General features: G+C 46.4%; 1 protein-coding gene and 1 non-coding gene across 3 annotated transcripts in view; one reads left to right on the top strand and one right to left on the bottom strand.

Annotated features, from left to right (window-relative positions):
• OSBPL10 (oxysterol binding protein like 10) overlaps positions 1-23,414 on the bottom strand; it is a 338,082-nt gene that overhangs the window by 285,544 nt on the left and 29,124 nt on the right. The window lies entirely within an intron of this gene.
• On the top strand, positions 13,301-13,407 carry LOC142447496 (U6 spliceosomal RNA). The gene has a single exon (XR_012784194.1). It is a non-coding gene; the product is annotated as a U6 spliceosomal RNA (small nuclear RNA).

Below are 23,414 nucleotides of genomic sequence, written 5' to 3'. Positions count from 1 at the left end.
TGCTCTTTTTACAACTCAGAAGCTTGATTTCCACTGATTGACTAATTGCATGGTTAGACTGCAGGCGAAGGTGATCTCATCCTGTTCAATTCTTCAATATAGTGGTGAGATTATATATTATATCCATATTTGGGCAACACATTTAATGCATAACACCTCTTATATCACCCATCTATTTCACATCACCATGTTTTGTCAATTCCTAAACTACTCCAGTGTTTCTGCACCTTAGTTCTGACCACCTCTTTCATCTGGATTTACCTTTCAATTTAGGTATGCACCCTGACCTCCCCGCCCACCAGTCTTTTAATTCTAATAGTTTCTTTTTTTTTTAAATCACTTTATTGGGGGCTTGTACAGCTCTTATCACAATCCATCCATCCATCCATTGCTTCAAACACATTTGTACATTTGTTGCCATCATCATCCTCAAAACATTTGCTATCTGCTTGAGCCCTTGGTATGAGCTCAATTTTTCCCCTCCCTCACGAACCCTTGATAATTTATACATTATTTTTTTCATGTCTTACACAGTCCAATGTCTCCCTTTATCCACTTTTCTGTTGTCCGTCCCCCAGGGAGAGGGTTATATATAGATCATTGAGATCGGTTCCTCCCCCTCCATCCCCACCTTTCCCCTTACCCTCCTGGCAAAGATAGTTTCTTAGTCAGTCAGACCCAGAAATAAAAACATATGTCTGTTTAAAAAGTTTGTACACAAAGGCTCATAGAATTTTTAATTCACTAAAACCAAATGCTAGAAATAACCTAAATGTAATTCAGCCATAAAAACTACTAACTCCCAACATAGGGGATCGTGAAGGGCAGAGGAGACCAGGTCTCAAACAACAAAGGTGGGGTGGTGGTGAGAATCACATCACCGTGAAAGAGGGGGAATGCATAATGGGGACCCAATGCCCATCTGTAGACAGCTGGACATCCCTTCCAGAGGGGTAGTGGGGAGGAGATGAGTCACTCAGGGTTCAGTGTAGCAACAATGAAACTCAAAACCTTCCTCTAGTTCCTAAACGCTTCCTCCCCTCCCAATTATCATGACCCCAATTCTACCTTGTGGACCTGGTTATATCAGAGGATGTACAGCGGTGCAGTAGGGATCTGAAAACACAGGGAATCTAGGACAGACGAACCCCTCAACACCAGCGGTGGGAGTGGCGACACCAGGAGGGAAGGGGGTGTAGAAAGGGAGAACCGATCTTGGAGATCTATGTGCAACCTCCTCTCTGGGAGATGGGCAATGGGGAGGCGGGTAAGGGGAGACGCCGGGGAGTGTAAGATAAGATATAATAATTATTTATAAACTATCAAGGGACCAGGGGTGGGATCGGGGAGGGAAACCGAGCTGATTCCAGGAACCCAAGTGGAAGGTGAATTATGAGAATGACAAGTGCAACGAATGTATAAGGGTGCTTTGCTCAATTGATGTATGTACAGACTGTGATAAGAGCCTTATGAGCCCCAATAAAAAGATTTAAAAAAAACTACTAACTCAACAATGGGGACTAAATTCCTATTATTATGTCGAAGAAAGCCAGGCTACTGCATGAAATCCAAGCAAGACCAAGCTGGTCACAGGAGCCAGACTGTGGCTCTCGGGAGGCGGTATGGGGGACCAGTTGGGGAGGCTCACAGGGGGATTTTCTTGAGTGATGGCAACATTGTATAAATGGATTCGCTGTGGTAGTGCTATAGCTAGATGTAAATGTCGAAATTCATCATACTGAGCAGCTAAGAGGTGAGTTGTCATACCAGAAGGTTTTATCTTTTCCCAAAGGGGTAACAGTCTCTTTTACGTATGGGACTTTTCACCTGCGACGCCCAGACTTTGCTTGGAAAGTTTCCACTCCTTGACTTTGCTGGGGCCTTCCAAGACCCTCTGACTTTCAAGACTCAGTGAAAATATTACTTTTTAAGAAGTCCTCTCAAGCTCCCAAAGCTTGGTTAAATACTCCCCTTGGGCTCCTGCAACCCCTGCTTACTGCGATCACACTGTTTAAGTTTTGAAAACCCTCCTACTTCTCCATCTCCTTGCCAGAATGTCAGCTCCTTGAGGGCAGGGCCTGCAAGCTCACCACTGATGGCTGTCCCAGGAGATGAGGATGGCTGAGCTTCAATTAATACTTGTTAAAAGGGTCAAGAAAGTAGTCAGAAAGTGTTTCCTAATCCTACGACATCCCAAGTGATGGAAACTTGCAATATCAATATGTAAGGATATAACTTCAAAAGGAGAAAAGGTATATATTTGATATTTAATATTTCAGTGGCCATATAGACACAGGAGACTATATGTATCGAGTCCTGAAGCAAACAGAAAGGAAAAGTAAGACAGACAGACTGCTAACTCCTATTCCAAAATCTAAGATAAAAGTACAATGCAAAGCCATCGTTAATAAATAACTAAATCTCAGGAAAGGCAGACGGAGCACATTCTTGGGCGAATATGAACGTGGTCACTTTTTTAGACTACTGAAGGGGAGCTGAGACTTAGTCCAACACAGCTCTCTGTGTAAATTCCAATAGAAGAAGCTAAAAGCCAAACAATGATTTGGAAGTGTACCAAGAATTCTAAAGCATCAAGTCTAGATGCCTCAGACTCCCCCGAGATGTGTCTGGCTGCCTGCCCACTGCCCAACTCCCTGCTGACCCCAATTTCTGGTTTCTCACATCCTGTTGCAATGGATTGCTGAGAAATCACTCCTAGGGAAGCAGCTTCAGCCACCACCATCTTTCATGTCTCCGAGGGCCACAGCCTTTCCTTGGTAAGAAAGAGAAAATGCACTGGTGTTAAATTACAAGGAAGATGAATTCTTTAAATATCAGGAAGCAGGGGATATACGTAAAGATCTTCCTTTAGCACTCTGGTTGCCAAATAAATCCCTCCAGGGGAAAAAAAGTGCAGGCTGTATTTCTTCCAGGCCCTTGACTTGCCAGAATACTTTCAAACATTTCAGAACTATTCTTATCTGCTGCTGCTTACCATCTCCCTTCTGCTCCCAGTCAGAGCACCAAGTAGGAATCCACACGTCAAATGACACATTTTCCTTCGTTAAGTTCTTGTAAGCCCTCTTATATTAATTGAATTGTGTCATGTGTGTGTGTGTGTGTGTGTATGTTCCTCCCACCAGAAATACGTGTTGAACATCCTGATATCTATTCTCTTCGTTACAACTCCACTCAGGAATGGGGTGTGTGTGAGGTCAGGCTGTCTACAGAAACAAATCCAGCGACACTCATCCATGTGTCAGAAAGTGCTGCATATCAAGAAGTCATTATACAGCCACACGGCATCCCAGCCCAGTCCAACTCAAGTTTCTAAGTCTGGTGCTAGTCCATAGATCCCTCTTCACATGCTGGTGACACAGAAAAGCAGGAAGATCACAGGCCAGTGGGTGCAGTCATGTGGATCCAAGGTCAATGGGAGCACGGCAGGGCACCTGCAGCTCTCAGGGTCCGGTAGCCCACCTGGAGCCAACCCTTCAAGGCAGGCAAAGTTCCAGCAGGCAGGGAGTTGGAAGATCAGAGGGAAAGCAGTTCCCAATATCCTTCACTCATCTAGAGAAGGCCACACCCCCAAGGGGATGTCATCAGCAACACTGATTGACAGGCTTGACTGGACCCCCAGCCATGAGTGTACAGTTGACATAAAATCATCCAACTACCACACATTGTCCTTGTTATGTTAATGAGGCCAGGGTAGTCTTGCATCAACCTCTTCTGAGATCGGAAAGAGATTAGACAAGCCAGAGATGGAAAAGGGTGATAGCAATCGTATGAAGCTCAGAAGAGACCAGGGCATTCTTCCAGAGTCCAGAGACGGAGAAAGTTTGCCCCTAGAACCGGTGCCCTCATGCCAGATTTCTAGTCTCCTTCTCTGTGAAAAAATGCATTTGTTGGCTCAAAGCAACCATGTGTGGTACCTCTGGCCCAGCAGCACTAGGCAGCTAACATACCTAGATGTTTCACTGGAGTTCCTGACGGTGCACAGAGTTAACCTGTTCAGCTCCTAACTGAAAGATTGGAAGTTCAAGTTTATCCAGAGAGACCTCAGAAGAAAGGCCTGTAGATCTAAAAAAAAATTAGCCACGGACAACCCTGCGGAGCACAGCTCTACTCTGATCCACCGAGGGTCTCCATGGGTCAAGGTTGGCCCACCTTAGGGTGCCTCATTAACACCTGAACCCAACGTCTAAAACCTCCAACACAAAACTTTTATACCAGGGAGTGTGGTAGTTACGTAAGTTCATGTCAACTTGTTAAATATGTTATAGGGGTGGAGTCTAGCCTGTCAATCAGGTCACAGCTTGATGACCTCATTAGGAGGTGCGAAGGAGGTAAAAAGCTCACTGGAGAGCTGATACACTCTCTGCTTCAACTCTCTCTGCTTCCTCTGCCTTCTGACAAGCCATTTGGAGCTACCCAGATGCAGCCAGAGCCCTGGAATTGGAGGAGCCATGTGGAGACCCACATCGTGCTTAGATACTTCCATCACCACTGGATCACAAGACTTTGCACCCACTCTCCCTGCATTCAGCATCATTGCATGTGCTGCGTGAGTCTAAAGAGGAATTTATGGACTAGTATTGACATATGGGGTGATTTCAGACTTATGGACTTGATCTGGACTGGGCTGGGATATTTTCTTAATGTACAATTGCTCTTTGATATAAAGTTCTCTCTTATACATATGACTGTCTCTGGATTTGTTTCTCTAATCTACCGGGACTAACACAAGGGTCTTCAAAAGGTTTGTGAAAAAGTCAAACAGAAAAATGATGGAATTTGTCGTCAAGCTTTTTGAAGCCCCCTTATATATTGATGAGTATTGGTAGGGATAAAAGTGAACAATTTTAAACTGAAAATAAATTGACCATAAAATGCAATGGCTAGTGCCATTCAGTGCAATCAAGTATGCAAATAAGCCCAATGGCTAAGACACATGGTCTTTTACATTAGACATTCAATCATTTAAAAGACAAAACAAAAACAAACTCAGTTTTTCTCCTGTTTGTTATAGATACTGAAATTTAATTACACCCTCCCCCAAATACACTGTTAATACTTCAGAATGTCTCCTTAAAAGCTTACTGTCCAGTTAAATGCATGCACAGAGACAGACACACGTATATCTAACTGCAACCTGTCTTTTTCACTCAGCACCATATCAAGAATATTAATTCCACTGTCCCTAAATGTTCATTAGAACTCTCATCTGAAGCATCTTTCAGCAAGTGACTACAGCATCACCTTATTAACCATTCCCTATCTAGGTAGGTTGTTGCCTATTTTTCAGAATCATAAATAACACAGTAACAAACATCTTCATACATTATCTCTTGTGTATTTCTCTGATCACTGTCTCAGAACATACTGCTACAAGTTGAGTCACTAAAGACATTCTTAAGGCTGCTAATAAAGAAACATTTGGCTTCCATAAAAGCCATACCATTTTGTATCCTATTAGTGATGTTAAGCAGCCTTTTATTAAGTAATAAATTGATTTTATAATTACAAAATAATATTTTTTAAAAGGAAAGTCACCAAATCTCTGTGGGTACCAGTTTCCTTTGTACTGAAGAGTGTGATCAGGCCCGATGATGCTAGACACCTATGAAAAAGTCTAGTCTTTTTACAAACAAAGTGGCATTCTGTGATGCTCACCCTCCCAACATAATCACTGAGGACAAAATGGGTGTATAAGCAAATGTGGTAAAGAAAGCTGATGGTGCCTGACTATAAAAGATACAGCGTCTGGGGTCTTAAAGGCTAAAAGTTAAACAAGTGGCCATCTAGTAGAGAAGCAACACGCCCACATGGAAGAAGCACACCAGCCTGTGAGATCATGAGGTGTCATCGAAATGGGATAACAGGCATCAGAAGACCCAAAACAAACAAAAAATCATATTGTTGAGAATGAAAGGGGTTGGAACAGAGACCCAAAACCCATCTGTAGACACTGGGACATCCCCTCACAAAAGGGTCACAAAGAAGGGATGAGTCAGCCAGGGTGCAGTCTAGCACCGTTGAAACACACAATATTCCTCTGTTTCTTTGAGGCTTCTCACCCCCACTATCATGACCCCAGTCCTGCCTTTCACTGTGGGTTAGACCGGAGCACGTGCACAGGTACAGATAAAAGAGTTAAGAGCTCACAACACTTGGAATCCAAGCACAGGAATGAGAAAGCGATGCCAGAATGGCACGGGTAAGGTGGGAAGAGGAGGGAAGGGAAGGGGATCCGATCACAATGATCGACACATAACCGAACACACCTCTCCAGGGAGATAACAACAGAAACCATGGGAGAAGGGAGACAGCGTCAGTGTAAGATAAGCAAATAATTACCATTTTTCAAGGGGTCACAAGGGTGGGATGGGGAGGGAGGGAAAAAAGAGCTGATACCAAGGGCTCAATAGAAAGTAAATGTTTAGAAAATGATGGCAACATATGTACAAACATGCTTGATACCATTGATGCATGGAATGTTAGAAAAGCTGTAAGACCCCCAATAAAATGATATTTTAATAACATTTTTTTTAAAGCAGAGAAAAAGTCAACTTTTTAGATGACAGTCCACATTTGCTGAAGTCATGTGTAGGCATAGGGACAGAAATCTTTAAATAAACCTCACCTTCCTGAAGGGTGCCCCCCACTCCCTAATATCCCCATTACCTTGCTCACCCAAGTTTAAGTAGACTGCGGGGAAATTCTCGTGTCTTGAGCACATGTCCTCAAGAAAGGCCTCATATTGAGACGTGAGGAGAAGGGTGGGCCCACGTTCTACAACTTTACCAACAAACACGTTTAAACATTAACAGCTTAAAATACCAGCACATGTGTTGGCCAATTTGATTGCTTCCCACAAAAAGAAAAATCAGGCCATAATCACAGAGGATTCAGAGCCTCTAGGGGAAGAAGGATTTCTCTACAATCAGTCCAATAGATCAATCAGCCAAATTCTCACCGCCAGCCCTTCTGGTCCAAAACTGGGGCTCCCAACCTCAGCTCTCCAGTCCCCAGGATCCACAGCATCGCTACAGACATGTCCATCCAGACCAGAGTCTGAAAGTGGCAGTCAGCAGATAGGATGCAGCGTGTTTTCTTTTGTACATTTGTTTGTTTGTTTGTTTGTTTGTTTGTTTGTTTGTTTGTTTACAAGCAGACACACAACCCAGTTCCTCTTTCTGGGTCCTGTTTCTGAGTCTCCTACTTCTCTGTTACTTTGCTTGCTTCCATGAACAAGCTGCCGCCTCTGCTGCGAGACTAGAACTGGGTGGTGCCTGCCTAACCTTTGTAATATTCTGAGCGAAGATTCTATAAAACAGTTCTGATCAAAAGGAGAGAAAACAAGAAGCAGAATTTCAAATTTTCACAGACTAAACTTTGTGGAGCTATTGAGGCTGGATGATGCCCCGACACCGTTGCCCACAGGAAGCCTTTAAACTTTAAACATCATAAGCCAAAACCATCCTCTTCACTCACATTTACAACAAATCATACAAACAAAAAGTCTCCTTTGATGGATTCCAAAGCACAGCAACCCTACCAAGGGTCCCCAGGACTGTAAACTCTGTACTGAGCAGGCAGCTTCATGCTCCTCCTTCGGAGTGAAGAGAGATTTTAACTGCTGACCCTGTGACTGGCAGCCCAATGCTGACCCTACTGCACAAGAGCTCCTTATGGGAGGTAACCAGGAAAGGGTCTGACCACCCCTCCCCAGCCAGTAGGGGTAAAAGGCTGCCACGGGAAGCCCAAGCCTCTTTGATTTCCCCTCTCTTTCAAGGAGTGCTTGACAGGTGGAGGGAGGGGGGATCTCTCAGCTCTCAGCACAGGGGTGCACACACGTGCCCTCAGGCCTCTCTTGGCCCCTGGGCTGTCCTGGTCCCACAAGCATGGTTTGGTACTCCTGTTCCTGTATTCTTCCCGCACGATTTTTTGCGTTCAGCCGTGAGCCCTGGCATGGTTCCCACGCAGCCTTGCATGCTTTCCTGAAAGAGCGTGTGCTTTTTGAGACTGTAAAACCTGAAACGTCCCTTTTCCTCCTAAAAGTCACTTGGATTACAAACGTGCTTCTGCCACGTGAATTCCTTCAGCCCGTGAAGGAAGAAGCAAGGTACCCTAATCCAGGAACCTAACACTTACACCAAACAACAGCAGGCTCAAGTAGTAAAGACCACTCCACTGGAGGGTGGCATCCTTTTACAGAGTGATCTGCGTGGGAATCGAGGGCTAACAGCAACTTGAAGGACTGGAGGAGACGCTCAGGAGTCGGTCCTCTGTGATGTCAATGGTGGTGAGATACCTGGGAAAGGTGACATTACTTAAAACCTGCAACCGATGTCACTGGTCCATGTACATGCGGTACATGTTGAAATTGCTGAATTCGTATCTGTTTCATTGCATATACTTTCACTATAAATAAGTGAAAGAATGGAATAAAATAGACAAGGACTTGAATGGACATTTCTCTGAAGAAGATACACAAGGAGCCCACAGCCACACGTTCAAGACCATTAATCCGTAGAACTCACTGCCATCAAGTTGCTATTGACACTAGAGGACAGAATAAACCTGATCCTGTGGGAACGCTTTATGGGAGTAGAAAGCCTCATCTTTCTCGGTCAGAGAGCAGCTGGTGGTTTTGAACTGCCAACCTTGTGGATAGCAGCCCAATATGTTACCACTATGCCACCAGGGTTCCCCCAGGCAAATGCAAATTAAAACCACGATAAAATTCTACTACACACAGTTATCTTGTCAATTCAGACTTCTAGTGGCCCCAGGCAAGCAGAGTAGAACTGCCCTTCCGAGGGCTGTCAGGCTTTGGGAAGCAGTGTTTTGCTTCTCTGTGCATAGGGGTGTTAGGGGTGTGAGGCGGCTTGATGGCCCCTAAGAGCAATTTTTAAGAAAAATTTAAAACGGGCAAATGCAGAGAGAGAGAAAGTAGATTTAAAGCTATCAGAGGCACAGGGAGGGCGGAAGTGGGAAGAAAGAAGGCTGGTATATCTTGGGGACTGCAATCAATGTATGAATTGTTGAATGGAAAAACAATTTACTCTAAAGTTTTAAATCATAAATTTTTTAAATGAAAAAAATAAAACAAAAGGCTTAAGTAGAGACCAAATGTTTTGAGAATTATGAGGGCAATGAATATACAAATGTGCTTTACACAACTGATATATGTATAAACTGTGATAAGAGTTGTATGAGGCCCTAGTAAAAAAATTTTTTTTTTTAAATAAAAGCTAGCAGAGGCTGGAAGGAGGAACTGAGGAACAATTGCTTAATAGGTACAGAGGTTCTTTGGGGACTGATGGAAAATTTTTGAAAATCAAAAATAATGTAGGTTACATAACATTATGAATATAATTAACATGATTTAATCACACAGTTTAAAATGCTTAAAATGGCCAATTTTATTTTTTAACTACAATAAAATGTGTGTGAACTGGAATTTTAAAAAATGAGATGATCTATAAAAATTCAGGCAGATTAAAAAAAAGATTATCCATATGGATTTCAGTAAGTTGTTTTACAAAGCAGCACCTTATAAAAATCCACATCTGTGTCCAAGCTGGGCTGTATTCATCGCCCCACACGGCAACGGCAGGCAGAGCCCAGAAGCAGCGCCCTGTCAAATGCGTGGTCTTCCTAGGTCCCCACAGCCCCACCTCTCCAGATTGGCACGACGGTGAGACAGAGGTCAGCGCCCGTTTGTCTGACACCTAGTGTCCGTGGGATGGCCTGAGCCCTGTAAAACATCAGCTGCCATGACCCCTGTTCTAACATGAACAGTGTCATGCACACAAATACGGCTACTTTTCAAATGTCTGCAGATGCTGCTGGGACTAAGGACATGCAAATTACTTACAAGCATAAGCGGACACACAATGCCTTTTGTTAGTAGGTATCTAACACAATTGATACTAAAAGAGAAATAAAACCAAACCCACCGCCATCAAGGTGATGCCAATTTATATGACGCTCTAGGTGAGGGCAGAACGGCCCCTGCGGATTTCTGTGACTCAAACTCTTTATGGGAGGGCTCAGCTTCATCTTTCTCCTGAGAAGCATCTAGTGGTTTCGAACTGCCGACCTGGAGGTTAGCAGCCCAATGCATAAGCCTTAGCTCACCAGGGCTCCTTGCCAGATACTAAACGAACTACTGAAAATTGAGAGTAAAGCTCCCTCCACGCTCACTGCCTTCAGTCGATCCTGATTCACAGCCACCAGATACAGGTTTCCTAGACTGGGACCTTTACTGGAGCACACCCTCATCTTTCTCCTGCGGAGCAGCTGGTGGGTTTGAACAGCTGACACTGAAGGTAGCAGCTCGATGTTCATCCCATGCACCACCAACGCTCCTAAAGCTGGGAGTAGAGATACAAAAGTTTTATCTTTTTTGATAACAAACCAACCAAAAAAGGTGGAAATCACTTGTATTCGCTTCCTGGCACTAATGTGACAAAATACGACTGAGCGGTAGCTCTGAGCAACAGAAATGCATCGTCTCACATTCTTCAGGGTAGAATCCGTAGGATCCCGCCCTCTTCGAAGGCTCTCGGGGAAGCGCCTCTCCGGTTCTGGTCACCCAGGCTTTCCCTGCAGCATAACTCTGCATCATACAGCCATTGTCCTTCTTTCTGAGTCTCGGTTGAGATTATGACCCACCCGACTCCTGTGTGACCTCAGTTCCCGTCGGCACACTCCGTATCTCCAAAGCGTTCCCTTCACAGAGGCAACAAGTCAGGACTTCAGCGGATCTCCAATCCATGACATCACACAACCAAGTGTGTTTGTTTTTTCAAATGTCCACTTCCTGTCTCTTGTTCATGAACTATCCGCCTTTGTACAACACTCCCTCAGCCACCAGAGGCAGATGCAAGACAACCTGTGAAAAAGGCCCTGCTGGCAGGCAGGGCAGGTACAGAGGTAGCAGTATCTGCCTGGGAATGGCACAAGAGGCCTCAGCAGACGACATTGGAAGCCTTTATCCAAGGACAGTGAACTTGCCAGGCTGAGGTGGGGGCAGGACTGAAGCAAGGGGCACCATGTGAACAGAGCCTGGATCCAGTTTGTGGGCCATGGGTGTGCTACAGTGAATTCCGTGCTTTGCCCGACCTAACCACAGTCTTTGTGACTGGCACCAGTTGACCGTGTGAAATTAAACAAACAAAAAGGTGCTTGTGGTCCACCCGAGGGATTGGACTGCTTGCTGAGAATGTAAACGAGGTGCATGGCCCCCTTGTGGAGTGGGACCATGTAACGAATCGTCAGAACTCTAACAAGAGGTTTCGGTCCATTTTGCTACTCCGCTAGTCTTAAAAGTCATCATCCTGGAGGTGGCAATGGAGATCTTATGACCGCCAAGAAAAAAGTGACAGGAGGGACGCATGTCCTTTGGGGTCGAGATCCCTAAGCCAAGGACCTCCTGGGCCAGACAACAGAGAGAGTGCTAACACCGGAGACGCTGGGGAGGCAGTGGCAGCAGAGCCAGGGGATGGGCAGGAAGCAGAGTGGAAGTCACGTGCAGTTAGGAGGCTCCTCTCCAGCCATGGTCCCACAACAGGTACAGGTACAGGTATGAGCTGTTAGCAACCGGCACCTACAGAAGCTAAGGCTTGGGTACACTGGCTGGGAAAGGAGATCGATCTTCTGCTACGGAGTCTATTCCAGAAGTCCGCAAGCACAATACGCTCACACAGGAGTGGGTGGGTACACTGGCTGGGAAAGGAGATCGATCTTCTGCTACGGAGTCTATTCCAGAAGTCCGCAAGCACAATACGCTCACACAGGAGTGGGAGGGTCATTCTTCGCTGTGAATCTTCCCATCTTCTACCTCACTGCAATTGGGCCAGCAGGTCAACAAAGGCATCTCTCCCAGATGGCGAAGCCTTCCTGAGAAGCCCGGAGCATCGAGTGGGATTGTACAGGCCAGACTGAAGCTGTCACCTCCCAGATGATGGGTTTACTGTTCCGGGTGAAAAGCAGCAACCTGCAGGTGGAGCCTTCTCTGCCCAGGAGCCCACGAGCCTCAGAGTGACCCTGCGTGGCCACAGTGAAGCAATAAACAGGCCTCCGTCCTTGGTCATGGCACTGACAACTTTCCTCCAGGTTACATGGATCCTTTTATGCTCTTTATAAAGTGTCATGTTTTACTTTCCAGTTTTCATGGCGTGTACGCAATGTGCCTCCGGAGTGCTGCTAAGCAGTTTTAATTTTCCAAGAAGAATTTTGCTGCCTCTGCTTCCCATTAAAGCTGGGCTGAGCAATTGGAAAAAGCCCCCAAAGCAAGCTTCCTACACAGCACATACAATCTGCTCCTAGGTATCTGCTAGGCAGGAACATAAGGGGAACCGGCAAGACCACGGCAGGAGCCCCCTCGCCCTGACCTTGATGTGTTTGGAAGGTACCGTATATACTCGTGGATAAGCCGAGTTTTCCAGCACATTTTTTATGCAGCTTTTGTGGTAAAATTAGGTGCCTCGGCTGACATTCGAGCCGGCTTATACTCGAGTCTATACGGTACATCTATGGCAGTGAGTTGAAGAATAAGTCAAGCCCAAGTTTCAAAATCAACTTTAATGAAAGGCCATCTGATTCTTTGGGGGGTGGGAGAAGTGTCTGGTAAGAGAGCAGGAGAATTCTCAGACCATCGGCCCAAACCCAAATCAAAACAAACCCACTTCCCTTTTGTTAGCTTTGCAGCTGAGCGCATGACATCAGAAAATCCTTAGTTCTCTTTTGACTTTGAGGAATGTGGTGAGGTACAGGATGAGGAAAGACCAGTTGGGAGTCAGCACAATACTTGAAATATTTTCTTATTGGTGGTATTAGAATTTTGTACTGAGAACCTCACTGCCAGAAGTTGAAACGGTATCAAAATAGTATATATTGTGTGAAACTTAGAAACTCAATAAAATCTAGTGTGACAATAAAAAAAAAACCCACTTCCACTGCATACATTCTGACTAGGGCTTCCAGGACTGCAAATCCTTCCAAGAGCATATAGCCTCCTCTCTGTCCTGTGCAGGGGCTGATGGACAGTTCAACATCTAACACACAGGGCAGCGAGGGCTCCTTGGATCACAAGCTAGGTCAAAACTTAGTAGATAGGTCATGACGATTTATCTGTGAAATGAAATTCCAGATGAAGGTTCTGACAGCTCTAGGGGGGCAGAGGAGGCAGGAGGGTAGGGTGTCAGAGTGAGAAGAAGCCAGCCCTTTGAAATTGGTTCCTTATCGATGAAAACCTTCAACTGTCTCCGAAAAAAACACACAACGCGCGCTCGCCTCGGCAGCACCTAGACTGAAATTGGAACGATGCAGAGAAGATTAGCAAGGCACCTGCGCAAGGATGACATGCCAATTCGTGAAGCCTTCCATATTTTTAAAGTTAAAAACAAAAAAGCAAACCACAATGATTTCATGGCTAAACTGCTGATGCTTTAAGTTCCAGCCGGAACAACTCGGGCACGTTTCAAGGAGCTTCCACAGTAGACAACATGGGAAGAGGGGTCAGCTGACGTACTGCCCAACATCCTGTGGATCCAAACAGAATGTTGCCCAGTAGAGCGCTGGGCTAGAAGACACCCGAAATACAGTGGCCACCACAAGGGACGCAAGCACACCTGTGGTCCCAAAGGACCAGGTAGTTTCGCTGTTTCACAAGGGGTCCCCACGACGTAACAGCAGCCTTTAAGAAGCATCCTTCAGGTGCCTGCGGTGTCTTGGTGGAGTGATGGGTTTGGTGCTGGATGGCTAACCCCAAGGTCAGCACTCTGCAGAAAAAGGCTGAGGCTGTCTGCTCAGATTGACCGTCTCAGAAACCCTGTGGAGGGTCCCTGTGAATCAGAATTGACTCCATGGCAGAGGGTTTCATTTGTTTGCTGTGTGTGTGTGTATGTGTGTTTTCATGAGCCTGGATCTGGGTAGGAAGCTAGATGATCTGCATTCTCCTAAAAACACTGTGTGTAGCAGGAACCATAAAAGGATGCTGGATCCATATCTTACATCAGAGACGCAAAACCCAAGCTGGGTTAAGAATGTAGATAAGAAAAATAAGCTTATAAAACTTTCAGCAGGAAAATATCTCTCAAGCTAGCAATAAAAGAAAATATTGAAATGTTACCACACTAAAATTAAGAACTTCTCAACAGAAGGTGTGTGTGGACTGGCTCGCTGAGAACCGGGCTGGGAGTTGCAAGTTCGGATGTGGAGTGAAGTAGAGATCTGAGAGCGAGTAGTTTTTTTCGAAGTGGGTACCTATAGCAAATCTTCAGTATACAAAAAAACGCCCTCCAAACTCACTGCCATTGAGTCCATGTCAACTCGCAGCGACCCTACAGGACAGGGTAGAACTGTCCCCGTGAGTTTCCGAGACTGTAACTGTTTACAGGAGTAGAAAGCCTCATCTTTCTCTACAGGACGGCTGGTAGTTTCGAAAGGATGACTTTACGATAGGCAGCTAAACTCATAACTAGGTATAGGAGAGGGCTTCAGAAACTTGGTGGGGAAATTCCATTACCCTGTCACTGCATTTTTCCGTGAACTTCCCTGACCTGAGTGGTGGGTGTTTCTGTCAGTGAGTGGGGCAACGATCCACAGTGGGCGGCCTGTTGCTATATCATGAAAAGAGTGAAGATTAATTTCCAAAGCATCACCAATAAAATAAAAAGGCAGACTACAAACCAAGGAACCGGATTTGCTGCACGGATGCGCAACCGCAGGTGAGTCTCTAGAATATAACAAGAACATCCACAAACCAAAGTGAAAAAAGACACGGAACAGGGCAAAATGACACTAGCTGACATTTCACCAAAGAAGAGTGCCCATTCTGCGTATGATGAGATCACCTTTCTAATTATCACCAACACTCAAATTAAGACACTAATGAGATCCCAATTAGAAGCACAGCCAGCGAATGGGTTCCGGCTCCTAGCAACCCTTATGGAACAGGGTAGAATTGCCCCTGTGGCTTCTGAGTCTGTAAATCTTTACAGGAGCAAAAACCCTCCTTTCTTCCCAAGTGGCTGGTGGAATTGAAAAGCTGACCTTGCAGTTAGCAGCCCAACATGTAGTCTACGAAGCTGCCACCAGGGCTCCCCCAGCCCGACAAAATGAGCAGTCTGACAGGAGCAAAGGCTGGAGGAGACGCAGGACGGGAACGCTGAGACTGTACTCGTAGGCATTAAACTGAAGCACCCACTTTAGCAAACAACTCAGCCTTTATTCCATAAAAGTGAGCGTGTGGCTAACTCTAAAACCTCACAATTCATTCCACTCTTACAGCTGGGGACATGAAGAAGCATGCACATGGCAGCAGTACTGTTCACGGAGCCAAACGTGGTGAGCAACTAGCGTGTCCGTTGCCAGGATGAATCACCCACCTGGTGATATATCTGCACAGCGGTGTGGGATGCAGCCTGAAAATGAACAGGACACAGGAGGCACAAGAACACAAATTGTGGAAGCCATACCAAGTGTTGTTGGGGTTTTTTTTTTAAGTTGCAGAAAATTACATATATTCTTTTTAATATGTAAAACTGAAAAAGCAAATTAAATGTTATCTCTAGACATACTATGTACTATTTAAAAGATTTCTTTTTAAGTCATTTTATTGGGGGGGGGTCTTACAGCTCTTATCAAACTCTATACATCCACTGTATCAAGTACATTTGTACATATGTTGCCATCATCCTTTTCAAAATATTTTCTTTCTACTTGAGCTCTTGCTATCAGCAACTCATTTTTTTCCTCCCTCCCCCACCTTCCCTCATGAACCCTTGATAATTTATAAATTATTATTTTTACCTCTTACACCATCCACTGTCTCCCTTCACCCATGTGTCTATTGTTCATCATGGGGGGGGGGGCAATTATATGTTGATCATTGTGATCGGTTCCCCCTTCCTCCCCCACCTTTCCCCTAACCTCATGGCATCGCTACTCTCGTTATTGGTCCTGAGGGGTCTATCTGTCCTGGATTCCCTGTGTAGAGAGCTCTTATCTGTACCAGTGTACATGTTCTGGTCTAGCCAGATTTGTAAGGTAGAATTGGGGTCTTGATAGTGAGGGGAAGGGCGCATTAAAAAATAAGAGGAAAATTATATGTTTCATTGGTGCTACACTGCACCCTGGCTGGCTCATCCCTTCCTTGTGACCCTTTTGTGAGGGGATGTCCAATTGTCTACAGATGGATTTTGGGTCTCTACTCCGTGCCTTCATTTGCATTGATATAATTATTTTCGGGGTCTTCTGATGGCTGATCCCTGATCCTGTCGACAACTCATGATCACACAGCTGGTGTGCTTCTTCCATGTGGGCTTTGTTGCTTATCTTCAACTCTTTAAGACCCTAGATGCAATATCTTTTAATAGTTGGGCACCAGCAGCTTTCTTCACCGTATTTGCTTATGCACCCATTTTGTCTTTAGCAATCTGGTAAGCATCACAGAGTGCCAGATTAGAATAAAGTGTTCTTGCATTGAGGAGGTACCTGAGTAGAGGCCCAATGTCCATCTGCTACCTTAATATTTAACATATGTGTACATAGATCTATGCCCTATCATTATATATAAATATATTTACATATGTCTATGCCTGTATTTAGACCTCTAGAAATGTCCTTTGCCTCCTAGTTTTTTCCTGTATTTCCCTTTACTTTCCTCTTGTCCCACTATCATGTTCAAACTTACTTAGACTTCAATGATTCCTCTTGGTTACATTGCACTTGATCAAGCCCCACCAGGCATTCTATGCCCTCCTTGCCATCGATTTTAGATCACTTGTTGTTCCCTTGTCCCTGGATTTGTTGGCTACCCCCTTCCTTTCCCTCACCTCCCCCTTTCTCATGTCCCTCTGGAACTTTCGGTCTCGTTGTTTTGTCCTCAGGATTGTTTATCTTGCTGATCTTATATAGATAGACATGAAAAAAACAAGATACAAAAGAAAAGCCTATATATCGTTCCAGGTCTGTCTGTTGACCTTTATGAATGTTTTCCGATCGAGCCTGATGAGTTGCCAAGCCCTGCCCCCCAAGTCTATTTTTGGGATTCCTTGGGGACTTCACTGCTTAAAAAGATTTCTTACAAGAATAACTTTATTATTCACATTATGGTGCCCTGGCAGTATGGTAATTACACACCAGGCTGCTAAGTACAAGGTCAACAGTTCAAAACCATCAGCCTCTCTGAAGGGGAGATACAGGGCTTTCTCCTCCCATAAAGCGTTACAGTCTCAGAACGCACAGGGGTAGTTCTACCCTCTTCCAGCATCTGTGTCTTACGCACGTGGTTAGAAATGGGCATTATGTACTTAGGATTTCTTAGCTCTAAATTTCTGAATCCATTCACATCTTCCAGACATATGATCATATTCAACAACAGCAAGAAAAACTGTTCATCCTTTTCAATTCAATGAAATTTGCAATTTATAGAAAACCTGTGTCGAGCACTTTAAAAATTTTTTACAAATGCAAATTTAAAGTCCAGGCTTGAAGTGAGAAGTCGTGAATTTTATGCACAGTAGACACAGACTTTTTTTCTTCCGTGAAGAATATCAACTTGGGTCATAAAGAAATCAGTTCATACTTCTTTCTGATTTCCAGCGTTGGGATTTCTTCCATTCCCTGCCCACTTGCCCAGAGCCCATGCTCGCCCTCACACGCATCAGGATCTGAAGTAGGAACATCCCTTCCAGGATGAGTACCCGGCCTACCACACCGAGCTCAGCCCCTCCACAAAGGAAGGAAGCATGCCACTACTTCCGGCCCATTCACGGCCTCTTCCCGAGCCACTCCGCTCTTTGAGGTCAAGGGTCCTGTCCACAATACCCTGCCCGCCATCCCTGTTGGGGGCAATGAAGGCATGGACATCAGAATGACAACTCCTGCTATGGAAATCCTGCGCACGAAGGGCCAGGCGGGAAACAGCAATGGGAGACACGTGGCATTTGCAATCAGACTGGCCTACCCTGGACTTCCGATTCCAGCAGCCATTTGGTCAGCTAAACTAGGAAGCTGTTACATCACTAAATCTACTTGTATTATATGGTGATTAAAATGTGCCCCCAAATGGGTCTGTAAGGTACTTAGTGCATGATTTCAAACTGCATCTGTCCACGAGAACTGCCTAGAGCAGCGGTTCTCAACCTGTGGGTCGCGACCCCTTTGGGGGGGTCAAATGACCTTTTCACAGGCCCAATTCATAATAGTAACAAAATGACAGTGATGAAATAGCAACGAAAATTATTTTATGCTTGGGGAGTCACCACCACATGAGGAACTGTATGAAAGGGTCGCGGCATGAGGAAGGTTGAGAACCACTGGCCTAGAGAAAGGTGAAACTTCTGGTTCAGCTGGTCCCGGATGGGACAAGGCAGTCACGTTTGCAGATGCTTTTAGTGTGCCGACAGATCCCACAACCTGGGCACAGAGCAAGAGCAGGTGCTGACGGTGCCGAAGGAATGCCAACTGTGGGGTTTCTCTGAGGCCAACACTTGGCTCCCACAGTTGTATGACGTAACAAACTCCCTCTGTAGAGCAAGGGGGATGGATGATGTGATGGGCTGCGATCCGCAGGTTCAGCTGCTCAAATCCACCAGCAGCTCTGTGGAGAAAGACAGGGCTTTCTACTCCTGTGAAGTTACCGTCGGGGAACCCCACAGGAGGGCCGCCAAGAGTCAGTATCAACTGGATCGCATGGAGTTAGGTGTCGATTTGGTGGAGCTCTGGGAACACCGTGGGCCATTAGCTGCAAAGTTGGAGGTTCAGACCCACCGGGAGCTCTGCAGAAGGAAGGTGAGGCTGCCTGCTCCTGTGACGGCTCTTAGTCTCAGAAACCCTATCTACAGAGGGACGTTCTGCAGCAGAATGGTTTGACTTGGGTTTGATAGAATCACAGTTTTAGGCGAGGAATGAAAGCCAAGCACCTTGCTAGCCAAGGGAGCCAGAAGTGAAACCATCAGTTCTTCTTCCAAGACACTGCATTGCCATTATCTAGTCATGGCCTTTCTTCCTGGGCCCTCTTCCTTCTGCCCTTCAAACAGCTGAACCGCCTTCAAAAAAGATCTCTGTAATCAGTAACAAACAGGTCAGCATCTACTTGACTGCAAACCCACAGGCTGGCAGGTTGAATCCACCCAGCAGCTCTGCGGGAGAAAGGTCTGGCTAGTTGCTCCTGGAAAGATTCCACACAGCCTAGAAAACACTCTGGGGCAGTTCCACCCTGTCACAGGAGGTCGCTCGGAGTTGACCCAACGGGAACACAACAAACTTGCAGAGAAGACATTCCACGTAAACTCGTTCAAAATGTGCGTGTGCATGTGAATGTGCAAAAGCCAGGCAGGGAAACAGGGAGAGCGAGGAGGAAGAAGGGGAGGAGAAGTGGGGAATGAACTGGGAACAGGAGCTAGGAGAATAGCGGTGATTTTTCCCCATCACAGAGTTAAGCAGCTTCAGAATCTGCGCTACAAAAGCTAAACAGGGCCTTCTTCCCAGCTCCAGCTGCTGCAGCAAACTGGTCCTAAAATTTCTGGCATGTTCTCGGCACAAGCAAATCCCCGACCATAATAAGGCTGAATGTGTCCTATTTTAAATCATCAAACAAAAACCGCCTGAGGTGTTGCTACCAAGGCCCATTTCTCCTGTCCTCGAAGTCCCGCTTGGGCGGGTCCCGAGTGCTAGGAAAACGGGGGTCACGAGAATGGCTATCCTGTCCAAGGTGGCACAGGGCAGGAGGGGGACGGAGCTAAAGGGTCTATAAGCACCTTCCACCCCAGCCATTAGCCAGGAGTCTCTGGGCACTGACAGCAGCAGCCTAAAGAGGAGAGGCCCTCTAGGTTGCACGTGGGGAGCTGGGAATGTTTCCATCTCGCTGCAGTCAGGCCTAATGGTACAGCCAGCCTCCTCACCCACCAGAAAAGAACACACTCCCAGCAGACAGGGCGACGGAGATGCATCTCCAAAACCTCACGCTAGCTGGAGGAAGCCAGAAGCAAGCAAGGGTCTGCGGCGTGGTCCCATGGATAGGAAATTCTGTTGCTGGGACGGAAGGGGCAGGGACCAGAGAGAACTTCCTGGAGAGATGGTGATATTCTATATTTCGGTAAGAGTGTAGGTAACACAAGTGTACGCAGTTGTCAAAACTCAACAAATGCACATTTCAGATTTGTGCGTTTCATTGCACGAGCTCCTATCCAAAGGAAAACATGAAACAGTTACTGAACTCTAGTAACTAAGCTACCAGAAGTCGGCTTTTGTTGTTGCTGCTGTTTGCTTGTTTGTTTAAATGATCAGGAGTCCTGGTGTCATAGGGCGTTATACATTGGGCAGCTAACTGCAAGGCCTGCAGTTCGATTCCACCAGCCGCACCTCGAGAGAAACACGAGGCTTTCTCCTCTCTTAAGATGTGGAGTGCTTGCTAACTGCAAGGTTAGAGATTCGAACTCATCAGCCAAGGGAGAAAGGAAGCGATCTGCTTTGGGGAATAGTTACAGCCTTGGGAGCCCTATCCAAGGACACAGTGAAACAGAATGGACTCGGCGAGGGGGTTGGGTTTAGTTTAATTAACAATATGCCTTCTGAGATACTGAAAGGAACGTGAACTCTCCGTGTATACAAATGACTTTGAAATGTGTAAGGAAATGAAAGGCTGGATGGGTGAGGCATAGATAACTTTGATGAGACAAATGATAAGACACTCATTGTAAAATCCAGGTGTTCCCTGTACAATTCCTTCCATTTCCTGTGTACGTGGGATTTGCCATCATAATTTCGGGGGGAAAGGGGAATCGGAAGGTACCCGCAGAGTCGACAGAAAGAGCAAGCGAATGAATAAAAAACATATGCACTACTGTCTGCAGGGGGCTGAACGTATCTGCGAACTGTTCAGACAAAAGGAGAAGGGGGAGGAAGGTGGGAAGTGGAGAGCAGCAGCCTCGTCACATTAGGCACCTCGTCACATTCATCAAAAGCCTATGCGAGAGTCATATGGGACCTGATGTGACGCTCACCACCCCCCACCACTCCACCCCCATATGGTGGGCAAAGCGCTGTTTTCTAAATAAACAGACTGAAGCTCAGAAAGGTGCAATAACTTACCCAAGCTCACACAGGAAATACAAGGCCCAACTAGCAACAGAGACTGGTCCCTGCACCTCCCCACTGTTCTGCTACCTAAGAAGAGGCCCCGTGAGTGCCACACTTCTTTCCTCTCACCAACGGCAGGATGGGGACAGGGGCATGGGCATCTACTTCTACCCAAGGCAGGTATTCACCTCACAGTGAACAGCCTGCTCTGGCGACAGCACCGGTATTGGTATTGATCTTACTACCTCCACTCTCCTAGCAGCCCCCTCTCTCTGCTCCTGTCATGACAAGCAGAAGCCACCTGCCAGGGGGCTTAGCCGTGCACACATGTCACAAACAGTGCCTACCAGACAGCTTTCTAACTCGCCTTCCTAGCCTACGAAGGCTAGAAAGCTAAATAAAGCAAAATCGCACTCCACTGACTCCCTTGCAGCTAGATCCCTGCAAACAGACAAGCCCCTGTGAGATGTGAAAGACAGAGGGGCACCGTAAGGAGTCGGTAGCCGCTGGGAGATGAGATCTGACAAGATGGTGGTGGGTCCAGGTCATCTCTTGGAGCAGCTGCGGCAGATGCTTCACGTTGTCCCTTTAGCTCTGGCGCTCGCCAACCAGGCAGCAGTGAGGTGGCCGTCAGAGCTGTCAATGACAGGACATGTCGCCAAGCTAGGCCGTTTCCTGGCACTTAGCATCCAAGCTTGGTTCTCCCAGAAATGCTGTAAAGCCCCCTCTGAAACCTCCTGACCAACACGCCCTCCAAACAGTTCTGATCCCACCACCCAGATAATAAATCTCGCTGGGTTAGGACAAGGCTGCTCCCACATTCGAGGAAGGCCAGACAGAGGAGGGTAAGTAACGTAAGGAGACCACAGTGCTGGTGGCCAGGCTCTATCGCACCTGTACAGTCTCCCAGAAGCAGAAACCAGACGCCCCTCACGTCAGGGAGAGGGACAGCACTTGAAAGTTCAGGTCTCTCAAGCAAACGTCAGATAGCCTTGGCAGTCACTGCATGCCTTGAGGGCCTCACAAGCCATCTGGTGGCCTTGGGGCAGCCTCATGACAAAGGTGTGTCCTCTTCTTTCTTTCTCCCTCCCACAACTTCCACATCCAAATAAACAGCATTGGTGCTACAGTGGGGAGCATAACTGCCTTCCAGACAAATCAGGTTTGTGCCCTTAGAAGTGTCGGGCTTATAGCCACCACCCACCACCCTTATCCAAACCTCAGATGCTCCCTGCCATCCAGTCAATGCCAACTCACAGAGACCCCATAGGGCCCCGTAAGTTTTCAAGACTGTAAGTCTTTACAGGATTAGGCAGCTCTTCTTTCTCCCACGAAGCAGCTGATGGTCTTGAACTGCCAACCTCTCAGATTGCGACCCACTGAACACCCGCTACATTGTAAGCAGAACTCTGCCTTTAGAGCTTTCTCTCATTCCTCTGAGCGCAGATATGAGATCTGGAAACAGCTGAGGGCAAGGCAGAGCGGCCAAGGTAGGAGAGCCGTGCTGACTGGCTAGCCCCATTTGTAGTCAGTGACGAGGTAAGGCAATACAGCTGGAAGAATTTTCTCCTACTGTGGCTTACAACCTATTCTGAGGGAAATTATGCAGGAGGAGGGGGAGGGAGACAAAAGTAGGAAGAATTTCAAAATACCGTGAGCAACAGCAGCCCTATCTTAAATAATCTTGCCAGCCTTGGATCTTTGGAAATTCCTATCCAGAAAAAATACAACTTCATAGGGGCGAGGGCAGGACAGAGGTTAACGTGCTTATGAAGAATGTCGAGGAGGCCATGTTTTGTGACACCCGAACTTTCCACCCCACACAACCACCGCATCTTTACGGCCATGCCTTGTGGAGTAGGACTTATGGACTTGAGTTGGTGCGTTAGGCCAGGTTGAGTCGACTACAGAAATAAATCCACGGCACTCATCTAGGTGTGAGAGAGCTTTCTATCCAGAAATAAGTGTCTATCAAGCAAACATTCCAGCCCAGTCCAGATCAAATCTCTAAGTCTGATACTAGTCCATAAATCCCTCTTCAGACTCGTGCAGCCACAGGCAGTGATGCAGAGTGCAGGGGGATCGCGAGCCAGGGGGTGCAGAGTTGCGTGATCCAAGGGCGGTGACCGCATCACGGGGGCTCGCACAGGTCTTAGTGTGGCTTGTCCAACAGCGAGAGAGGCCGGCCTGCCTCCAGGGAGCCATTTATCTCAGAGGTCATAAGCTACAACCTGATTGACAAGCTAACCTCCAACCATATCTTCTTACAGGTGCCATGTCCCACACACACAAAAATAAAACTATCACAGTTG

Source organism: Tenrec ecaudatus, chromosome 4 (assembly GCF_050624435.1).
Source record: "Tenrec ecaudatus isolate mTenEca1 chromosome 4, mTenEca1.hap1, whole genome shotgun sequence".
Taxonomy (NCBI): Eukaryota; Metazoa; Chordata; class Mammalia; order Afrosoricida; family Tenrecidae; genus Tenrec; species Tenrec ecaudatus.
Note: the sequence above shows the minus strand (reverse complement) of the source record. Positions and strands in the feature narration are given on the sequence as shown.